We start from the raw sequence: 10,670 nt of genomic DNA, 5'->3' as shown, positions 1-10,670 counted from the left end.
GCAATGATCACATAATGTAGCAATAAATTGAATGATATGATATGGCTTTGAGATTGCCCCCTTGACAGCAGGTATACTATCAAGAAGTGAAGAAGTATCACTTCAGCACTATACCTGCTGTCAAGGGGGCAATCTCAAAGCTCTTCCAACCTGTCACAGCATTATGTGCAAAGTCCATAAACTTTAGTTGATACTGAGAAGTTTCCACCATTTCTACTGTCAAGCCAGTCAATTCTCAGTTAACAGCAAACAACAGACTACTAGCATTATGTTTTCCATCTTTCCCTCCAAATCTACACATTCAATAGGCACATGATTTTCTTCCCAAGTGACTACAGGCAACATTTGTAACAAATGCTTTGCCTCTGCTTAACAGGGATCTTCATCTTTTCAGCCTTCAATATGTTTCTTTGCCACCCACCAACCTACCATTCTGTCAAACTCACTCGTTTTAGATTTTGTTACTGTATGCCCTACCCACTGTATCAATTTCTGTTTTACTTAGTCAGCATCTGGTTCTGCTGAAGTAACAACCCCCAAAATCTCAATGGCTTAAAGCAACTAGAGCTTATTTATTGCTACATTATGTGATCATTGCAGCCTGGGTCCGTGACGCCCTGGGGGCGGCAGATGAGGCTCACAGGCCTCCCTCACTTCGGGCACCTGTCCTCTCTCGAAACCTTGTCTGTCCTCTGCCAGCATGTCATTGTGTCTCCCCACAGTATTTTGTTGAGTTTTGGGCCCCTCAAACATGGAAATTCAGAGATGGGAGGGACATGGGTACAAGGGGCAGCACTGCACAGGGACCCATGGGGACGAATGACCCATGGCCCACGGAGCCAAAACCTCGACCCTGACCAATGAAGTTGGCCTACTGGTCCTGGAAAAGGAAAAGGGTCCCTTTTGCTTTGGGGAGACTTCCGGGCCCCCCTTAAGGCCTCCAGAGTCAAAGCATCATGTTTCTGCAGCCCTTTCAAACCAGGCTTTGCTCGGACCCTTAGCCCAATTGTTAAAATCTGAGGGCACGTTCCAGCAGGGCACATGGCAATGAGGCCCCAAAGGTTCTCCTAGAGCCAAGGGCGTGGACTCCTCTATTACTAGAAGTTCTTTTTTCTTTTTTTTTCGACAGAGCCATTCTGTCACCCAGGCTGGAGTGCAGTGGCACGATCTCTGCTCACTGCAACCTTGACCTCCCAGGCTCCTCCCACCTCAGCGTCCCAAGTAGCTGGGACCACAGGCACATGCCACCACTCATGGCTGAGTTTTGTGTAAATATATATATATTTTTTTATGGAGTCTCAGTTTCATCATGTTGCCCAGGCTGGTCTCAAAGTCCTGGGCTCAAGCTATCCTCCCTCCTCAGCCTCCCCAAGTGTTGGGATTGCAGGCGTGAGCCACTGTACCTGGCTTTAAGAAGTTCTAATTCCAGAGCAGACCAGTCGTATTATTCCATAAGCATCAAAAATTACCCAGCATATCATCTTGTTAAAATATCATTTTGTTTTAACCAACTTCAAGTAACAAATCTGCCCAATCATGTTAGTAATTATTAATTAAGTTGATGGCTAAGTCAGTTGGCCTCTCCCTGTGGTAGCATTGCTCCTACTGTAGGGTGCTACCTCAGGAATTCAAAGGGTTCAAATTTCTCAAAGTTGTAAAGCAGAAGCTTTAAACATCCCCCAGAATGTAAGCTTGCTCTAACTTGCTCACCAGGAAAAATTACAGGTTACATCCGTTTGCCCTGCCTCATCATTTTGACTTTATAGAACCTCACAACTCTCCATAACCTTTATCACACGTGCTATTTGTTAGAGATGGTGCCATGTGGCCGGGTGTGGTGGTTCACTCTTATAATCCCAGCACTTTGGGAGGCCAAGGCAGGTGGATCACTTGAGGTCAGGAGTTCGAAACCAGCCAGGCTTGAACCCAGGAGGTGGAGGTTGCAGTGAGCCAAGATTGCGCCACTGCACTCCAGCCTGGATGACAGAGCGAAACTGTCTCAAAAAAAAAAAAAAAACCACACACACACAAAAAAAAAACAAGAGATGGCGCCACGCTCCTTTAATGGATTAGCTCACATTCCTAATAGGCTTTTGAAGCTCTTTCAGAAAAGACCCTTGAACTGAGCACACACACATGCTGAGTATGGTTCTTTGGGGCTCGTTGTGAATTGATGGCTGTGCAGCGATGCTTCACATCCTCCCTTGCCTCACTTCCTGGGTTTCTCACGCTCATCACCTTAGGGTTATACCTCCCAAGCAAAGTATCAGTATTTTAATCCCTGCCTCAAACTTTGCTTTTTAGCAGAGCACCTAGGCTAAGCTAGCCAAGTATAGAATTCTAGGTTGAGGCTGGGCTCAGTGGCTCACGCCTGTAATCTCAGCACTCTGGGAGGCCAAGGCGGACAGATCATGAGGTCAGGAGTTTGAGACCAGCCTGACCAAGGCTGGTGAAACCCGTCTCTACTGAAAACACAAAAATTCGGTCAGCGTCGCTGCTAGTCTCCGGCGGAGACTAGCGCTCTGGAGTTTGAGGTGCCGGGCGGCCACGAGGTGCGGGGATCCTGCGTCCAAACGCGTCTGCAAGTCGAGATGTCGCATCCGTCCCCCCAAGTCAAGCCCTCCAACCCCAGTAACCCTCGAGTCTTCTTTGACGTGGACATAGGAGGGGAGCGAGTTGGTCGAATTGTCTTAGAATTGTTTGCAGATATTGTACCCAAAACTTCGGAAAATTTTCGTGCACTGTGTACAGGAGAAAAAGGCATTGGACCCACGACTGGGAAACCTCTCCATTTCAAAGGATGCCCTTTTCATCGAATTATTAAGAAATTTATGATTCAGGGTGGAGACTTCTCAAATCAGAATGGGACAGGTGGAGAAAGTATTTATGGTGAAAAATTTGAAGATGAAAATTTCCACTATAAGCATGATCAGGAGGGTTTACTGAGCATGGCAAACGCAGGCCGCAACACAAATGGTTCTCAGTTTTTTATCACAACAGTTCCAACTCCTCATTTGGATGGGAAACATGTGGTGTTTGGCCAAGTAATTAAAGGAATAGGAGTGACAAGGATATTGGAAAATGTGGAAGTGAAAGGTGAAAAACCTGCTAAATTGTGCATTATTGCAGAATGTGGAGAATTGAAGGAAGGAGATGACTGGGGAATATTCCCAAAAGATGGCTCTGGCGACAGTCATCCAGATTTCCCTGAGGATGCGGATGTAGATTTAAAAGACGTAGATAAATTTTTATTAATAACAGAAGACTTAAAAAATATTGGAAATACTTTTTTCAAATCCCAGAACTGGGAGATGGCCATTAAAAAATATGCAAAAGTTTTAAGATACGTGGACAGTTCAAAGGCTGTTATTGAGACAGCAGATAGAGCCAAGCTGCAACCTATAGCTTTAAGCTGTGTACTGAATATTGGTGCTTGTAAACTGAAGATGTCAAATTGGCAGGGAGCAATTGACAGTTGTTTGGAGGCTCTTGAAATAGACCCATCAAATACCAAAGCATTGTACCGCAGAGCTCAAGGATGGCAAGGATTAAAAGAATATGATCAAGCATTGGCTGATCTTAAGAAAGCACAGGAGATAGCACCAGAAGGAAGATAAAGCTATCCAGGCAGAACTGCTGAAAGTCAAACAAAAGATAAAGGCACAGAAAGATAAAGAGAAGGCAGTATATGCAAAAATGTTTGCTTAGAAAGGATTCAGTTTTGCTTATTGTGTGTTGATTGTGTAAATGCAATAAGAAAATGTAAGGGTTTTTGTCTATTAATATGATCCCTAATGTGTTTCTTTTGACACCTTAGTTCCTCATTGTTTACAGTTTAGGAGTACTGATAGGGGTTCATGCTTAATAAACGTGTCACAATACAGTCAGTAAAGTGGTTTTGTTTGTTTCTTTGAGATGGAGTCTTGCTCTGTCACCCAGGCTGGAGTGCAGTGGCGCGATCTCAGCTCACTGCATCCTCTGCCTCCCGGGTTCAAGTGATTCTCCTGCCTCAGCTTCCCAAGTAGCTGGGATTACAAGCATATGCCACCACACCCAGCTAATTTTTGTATTTTTAGTAGAGACAGGGTTTCACCATATTGGTCACGTCACGCTGGTCTTGAACTCCTGACCTCGTGATCTGCCCCTGCCTTGGCCTCCCAAAGTGCTGGGATTACAGGTGTGAGCCACTGTGCCCGACCAAGTAAAATGTTTTTTAAAATGGTTATCTGCATTATTCATAAAGGATAATGGTGTCCAGTCTTTTTAAACTTGTAAAGACACATCTTATTGAATAAAGAGATGACAGTTTAGTTTGTAAAAAAAAAAAAAAAAAAAAGAAAACACAAAAATTAGCTAGGCATGATGACGGGCACCTGTAATTACAGCTACTTGGGAGGCTGAGGCAGGAGAATCATTTGAACCTGGGAAGTAGAGGTTGCAGTGAGCTGAGATTGCACCATTGCACTCCAGCCTGGGCAAAAGGGCAAGACTCCATCTTAAAAAAAAGAAGAATTCTAGGTTGAATATAATTTCCAGCAGAACTTTGAATTTCTATGGAACTTCCCATGGACATATGTACATAAACAGATGGCATATCCTTTTTCTCTCAGATGTGGTCCCTGGTCCATGGGCTTTAGTCCATAGACTTCTAGTTTCCAGTGTTGCTGAAACAAATTTGATTCTTGCTACTTTATGGGTTAGCTGTGTTTTGATTTGTTTTGTTTTGCTTTAATATTTCATTTCTGGAGGCTGTTGCAAATTTACTTTAACCTCGATGTTCTAAAATTTTGTAATAATATGTCTAGACATAAATTATTTCAATGTGCTGGCTACTCTGTGGACTCTATCCATATGATGACTTGTACTATTTAGCTCAGATAAAGTATCTTATAATTTCTGACACTTTTCTCTCACGCGCTATTTCTATACTCTCTTTCTGAAATTTCTGTCAGTTGGATGACAGATTTGACTCTTCGTTTCCATGTTTCACTCTTCCCCTTCTTTGTATCTGGTATTTCCATGCCTCTAATTTCTCTGGAATTCTTCAGGGTAGGTAGGCATCTTCCTAAGCCTTATCCCTTCCTCACATACTCCGAAGTTTGATTTCTTTCAACTTAATTCATAATTTACCACTTCTCTATCAATTATCCAGCTTTTAGGAACATGGTCAAAATTTTTATTCCTTGATAGTACTCTTCTATTCTCTTCACACAGGTTATATCATTGTTATTTTTATTTTATTTTTATTCTTTGAGACCGAGTCTCACTCTGTCACCCAGGCTGGAGTACAGTGATGTGATCTCGGTTCACAGCAAACTCCACCTCCTGGGTTCAAGCGATTATTCCTGCCTCAGTCTCCTGAGTAACTGGGATTACATTTGCCCACCACCATGCCCAACTAATTTTTGTATTTTTAGTAGAGACGACATTTCACCATATTGGCCAGGCAGGTCTTGAACTCCTGGCCTCAGGTGATATACCTGCCTCAGCGTCCCAAAGTGCTGGGATTGCTGGCGTGAACCACTGCACCCGGCAACCATAATAATAATGATAATAATAATAATAATAAATGTAAATATATATTATATATACTTTATATATATATATACAATAATAATAATTATTATTATTATTTGAGACAGAGTCTCACTCTGTCACCCAGGCTGGAGTGCAGTGGCATGATCTCAGCTTACTGCAACCTCCACTTCTCAGGTTCAAGCGATTCTCCTGCCCCAGCCTCCTGAGTAGCTGGGATTGCAGGCGCGAGCCACTATGCCCGTCTAATTTTTTGTATTTTTGGTAGAGACAGAGTTTCACCATGTTGGTCTGGCTGGTCTTGAACTCCTGACCTCGTGATCTCCTCACCTCGGCCTCCCAAAGTGTTGGGATTACAGGCGTGAGCCACTGCGCCCGGACCCATTATTATTTTTAAAATGCCATTTAAGAGTCTTCAGAGACAGAGAGAGAGAGAAAGAAAATTGCTTAGGATCAATTAATCATCCTGAACTGGAATTGTCTGAATTTTTATGATGTAGCTGAATCTGTGTTTTCCGCGTAGCTTGTGGGTTTCAAGACTGCTTAACAGGGCTGTATTTTTCCTATATGTCAGACATGCTTTAGATTCATTCAGCCAGTTTAATATTTACCAAGTGAAGGGTTTATGGTTCGTTGCCATCTCAAAGCAATAAACACCACCTGCAGCCGACCTTCGTCTAGCAGATCAAGACTTCCTCATTTCTGAAAATAACTGAGTTTTTAAATACTATTGAGAAAGCAGAATGTCAAACAGTTGCTTCTTAGTATAATCTGTACTTTTCATTTTCAGCTGAAGATTTAAAAAATTATTTTTAGAAGAATACAACTTTATTTTACTAAGTTTTATTATTTTTCTTAAAAAAGTTTTAACGCCTCAAATAAGATGTATTTTGATTTTCTTTCCCTCCCTTTTTTAAAGCAACCTAGTTCTTTATTTTTATCTTTAAATAAATTGTAAACAAATTTCTACCTTTCTTAGGCACAGTCTACACAAATTCTTTCCTCTTTTCCTCTAAAACGTGGAGGTTCCTGCACTAGAAATGGAAACATACTAATAGTACTTAAGTCATCTGAGAACACCATGAAATGAGTCATTCTCAATGGCTACACTTTTCTGATACCCTTTAAACTTAGGCAAAAATCCTATTTTGCATAAACATTTAGGCTGGCTTAACTTGAATTAACCCTTTTGTGAATGGACTGCTAACAATATCATTGCCAGATTGTAAACTCTAATTAATAGTCTCACTCCTTTAGGTTCTAGCCAGTACAATGACCAGAGAAAAATCTCAGTATACATAGCATTTGTTGAATAAACATGTGAAGTGAATGAATGAATAAATGCAGTACAGTGATGCTCTTAGGTTTTACTGAGGCATATGGAGCTCCTTTTCTCTTACACTAACTGGCCCCGAGCTGCTGTGCTTTTAAGTGTTTGAATCTGCTTTGCAGTGTTTCTTTCTTTGCCCTTCCTTAGGTTCTCAGATGTCACCTGTTATCATTGTGTATGTACCTATCTCTAGAAGTCTTTCTCTCTTAACTTGACACTTCTCATCAACTATGACTTTGGGACCAAGGTGACTAAGCTGGTTATGGCAAGTACACAACAACTCTGAGTGAATTTCTGACCGACTTCGCCACTGTTTAATGTACTGTTTGTGGATCTGAGCTCCAATTTGGTTGCCCAGATATTGTCCTCACACACTTACCCACAGTTCATACTTCTATTTCAGATAGTGAGATAGTGAGGTAGCTTATTTCTACACGAATGGAATGACATGCTAGTTATTGGAGTAGAATTGAAATAAACTACCTGTACTTTCTAGATGGTAACACCTTTTATCTGAGCCCAAGAACTTTCACACTTCCAAAACACGTATGTCTCCACATAATTCATGACAATTCAGAGGATATAGTATTTTACTCATAGCAAAGCTAATGTATTATTCAGGGCAATCCCCCAAAAAGGGCTATGTGGTATTAGCACAGATACAATCACCTACAGCTCTCACCCTGAACCCCTCTCTCTCTTTCAACAATTTTTGATACCATTTGCATCAGCGGTTTTGTTATATAACAAACTACTCTGAAGTTAGTGGCTTAAAACAACAATCATTTAATATTTCTCATACATCTACAGGACGTCTGGGTGGTTCTGAGGATGTGAGCTGAACTTACTCATGTATCTGCAGTCATCTGTGGATGACCTGGGTAGTTTTGTTAGTCTTGGGCTCTCTCTCACATATCTGGGGTCTTGGTTGGGACTAGCAGGCTGACTCTGCTCTGCCCCATAGGTTGCACCCTTGAGCAGGCTAGTCTGAGCATTCTGTATGGAAAAGGTAGAGGAGCAAAAGAGAGAAGAGAAGCATGCCAGGTTTCCTGAGACCTAGACTCTGGAACTCACAAGTCACTTTTGCCACATTCTATTGGTCAGGTCATGTTACGAGAATATCCCAGATACAAGGGATGAGCAAATGGACTCCTCATGATAGAAGGAATTACAAAGTTACACTGCAGAGGATGTGGATCCAGGGAGAGGTAGGAAATAGGAGCCAATTTGCAATCAATTCAAGCATTACTGTTTTAAAAAAACAATTAAAAAAAAAACACTATTCATTATAATATTCCTTATCTTGTTTTTTCTCTCTATTAATATGGTTACCATTCATTTGTTTTACATTTTCCCCCGATTTCCATCCCCTCACCATTTGATATACAATATCTTAAAGAGGAAACAAATTTCTCAAAATGCGTTTTTATATTTACCAAAAGGAAAGGAAAGTTTTCTGATTATTTTCTATAAAGGAAGGGCAAAAACTCATATTCTTTTTTTTTTTTTTTTTTGAGACGGAGTCTTACTCTGTCGCCCAGGTGGGAGTGCAGTGGCCGGATGTCAGCTCACTGCAAGCTCCGCCTCCCGGGTTTACGCCATTCTCCTGCCTCAGCCTCCTGAGTAGCTGGAACTACAGGCGCCTGCCACCTCGTCCGGCTAGTTTTTTTGTACTTTTTAGTAGAGATGGGGTTTCACCGTGTTCGCCAAGATGGTCTCTATCTCCTGACCTCGTGATCCGCCCATCTCGGCCTCCCAAAGTGCTGGGATTACAGGCTTGAGCCACCGCGCCCGGCCTAAAAACTCATATTCTTAAAGGCTATTTTGCATCTGACTTTCTTTGTGAGTTGAACATGATCAAGCTTGCTGTTGCCTTCGATCTTAGTAAAGCCATAGGCATGTTTGTCCCAACGGACTAAGCACTGGGTAAGGAATGCAGCAGAAAGTTGATAACACAGATGTATGAGTGTGACATTTTAGTCACGAGTGATGCAGAGCCCCCACCTGGAAAACAGGATAATCAGCTGTGCTGATCTCCAATAGCTTGGTCTGGAATAACTCCCATTTTAATAGTGTGCCCTTGTGGTTTTCAGCCAATGCAAGCACATTTGCTATTCCCAGGAGATGTTTAGGTAGCATAATTTTTTTTCTTTTCAATCAACATAAAGATGTATAAGAATTGCCCTGAAATCTCTTGGAAATAACAAAGGTGTTTTCATTCCTTATGCCCTGACTTGCCCTCATCTGATCAGAAAAAGTGATGTTTAGTGTTTTCTATGAGCATAAGTAGGTTAGTGATTTTATTATTACTGAAAAGAGGAAGTGATATTTAGCAATTGAGGGATCTAACATAATGGTAAACTTGGTGATTTCTTTATAATCGAATGTAATTTTAAGATTTATGAAGATCTTTTGAACTTAATTTATTATATAAATCAAGTTTGCTGTCTTTGGAGCAGTCCTCTATGAAGTATGAAGTTTCAGGATATGATACTTTGGGCTATTTTCAAAAGTCTCAGCTAGGCACAGTCTTCGTGTCATTAGTTCTTCAGAGTAAAATCTAGAAAATAAGCTCACAGTGCCCTCTGCTCATGTACAACCTTTCCTAGTATTTTTTAAATCCAAGAAGAAGTGTATTTCAGGATTTAGTTTCTTCCTATAATTGACAGCATCCCACTTCCTTGAAAATTATGCATCTATTAGCAATAAGTATTAGCTGGAATATCCAATTATTACACTACTTCATTCCCCCACCACTACAACAAGATAATAAAGGCTACAGGTTTAAATGAATCTCAGGCCACTTGGTTGATCATTTTTCCAAATTTTAAAAATCTCTAGTGATCAGATTTCCTAGCCTCTGTGAACACTTTGTTTTTTGCCAAACTGCATTTACAATTGAGAAATTTAGCTCCTTCCTCACGCAATCTTACTACACACAGACACACAGACACACACATGCACACACACACACACACTATAGACAATAGCTGGCCATTCTCTGAAAGACAGAAATTGTTTACAAATAAAATAGACAGAAATTGTTTATAAATAAAATAAACATAAATGAAAAAGTAGACTTAATAAATATTGTTGAATCACCTTACAGCCTTCTTTTCTCCAAGCAAAATAATTCCATTTTTTGGTAAGTTCTATTTTATCATAATTTAAAAGTAAAAATTAGCATGAATCAGATTAACCAGTGTTTCTAAACTAAGACACCAAGCTACTTAAATGGTATAAACTAGAGATTTATGTTACCACTGTTACCCAGCTATTCTTGGTGCATAATGTGTACCCAGCATAATTGCTTTGAAAATATCCTTAGTTTTTGGCCGGGTGCAGTGACTCATGCCTGTAATCCCAGCACTTTGGGAGGCTGAGGCCGGCGGATCACCTGAGGTCGGGAGTTCGAGACCAGCCTGACCAACATGGAGAAACCCCGTCTCTACTAAAAATACAAAATTAGCCAGGCAAGGTGGCGCATGCCTGTAATCCTAGCTACTCGGGAGGCTGAGGCAGGAGAATCGCTTGAACCTGGGAGGCGGAGGTTGCAGTGAGCTGAGATTGTGCCATTGCACTCCAGCCTGGGCACCAAGAGCAAAACTCTGTCTCAAAAAAAAAAAAAAAAAAAAAAGAGAAATAAAATTACCTAGTGTAATCTGTTAGTGTAGTATAAAGGACATGGAGTTTGTCCCCAGAAAGATGTGGATTGAATGTTGACATAGTCACCCAATAGTTTTGGGAACTTTTCCTTCTCATTCATCTTCGTTCAGACTGTTTTCTTATCAACAAAATTGGGATA

The 10,670-nt window shown here is 41.0% G+C and overlaps 1 pseudogene; it reads left to right on the top strand.

Moving 5' to 3' along the window:
• The first annotated feature begins 2,483 nt into the window (after positions 1-2,483).
• LOC102122771 (peptidyl-prolyl cis-trans isomerase D pseudogene) lies at positions 2,484-4,349 on the top strand (annotated as a pseudogene).
• Positions 4,350-10,670: the final 6,321 nt, after the last annotated feature.

Source organism: Macaca fascicularis, chromosome X, assembly GCF_037993035.2.
Source record: "Macaca fascicularis isolate 582-1 chromosome X, T2T-MFA8v1.1".
Classification (NCBI taxonomy): Eukaryota; Metazoa; Chordata; class Mammalia; order Primates; family Cercopithecidae; genus Macaca; species Macaca fascicularis.
Note: the sequence above shows the minus strand (reverse complement) of the source record. Positions and strands in the feature narration are given on the sequence as shown.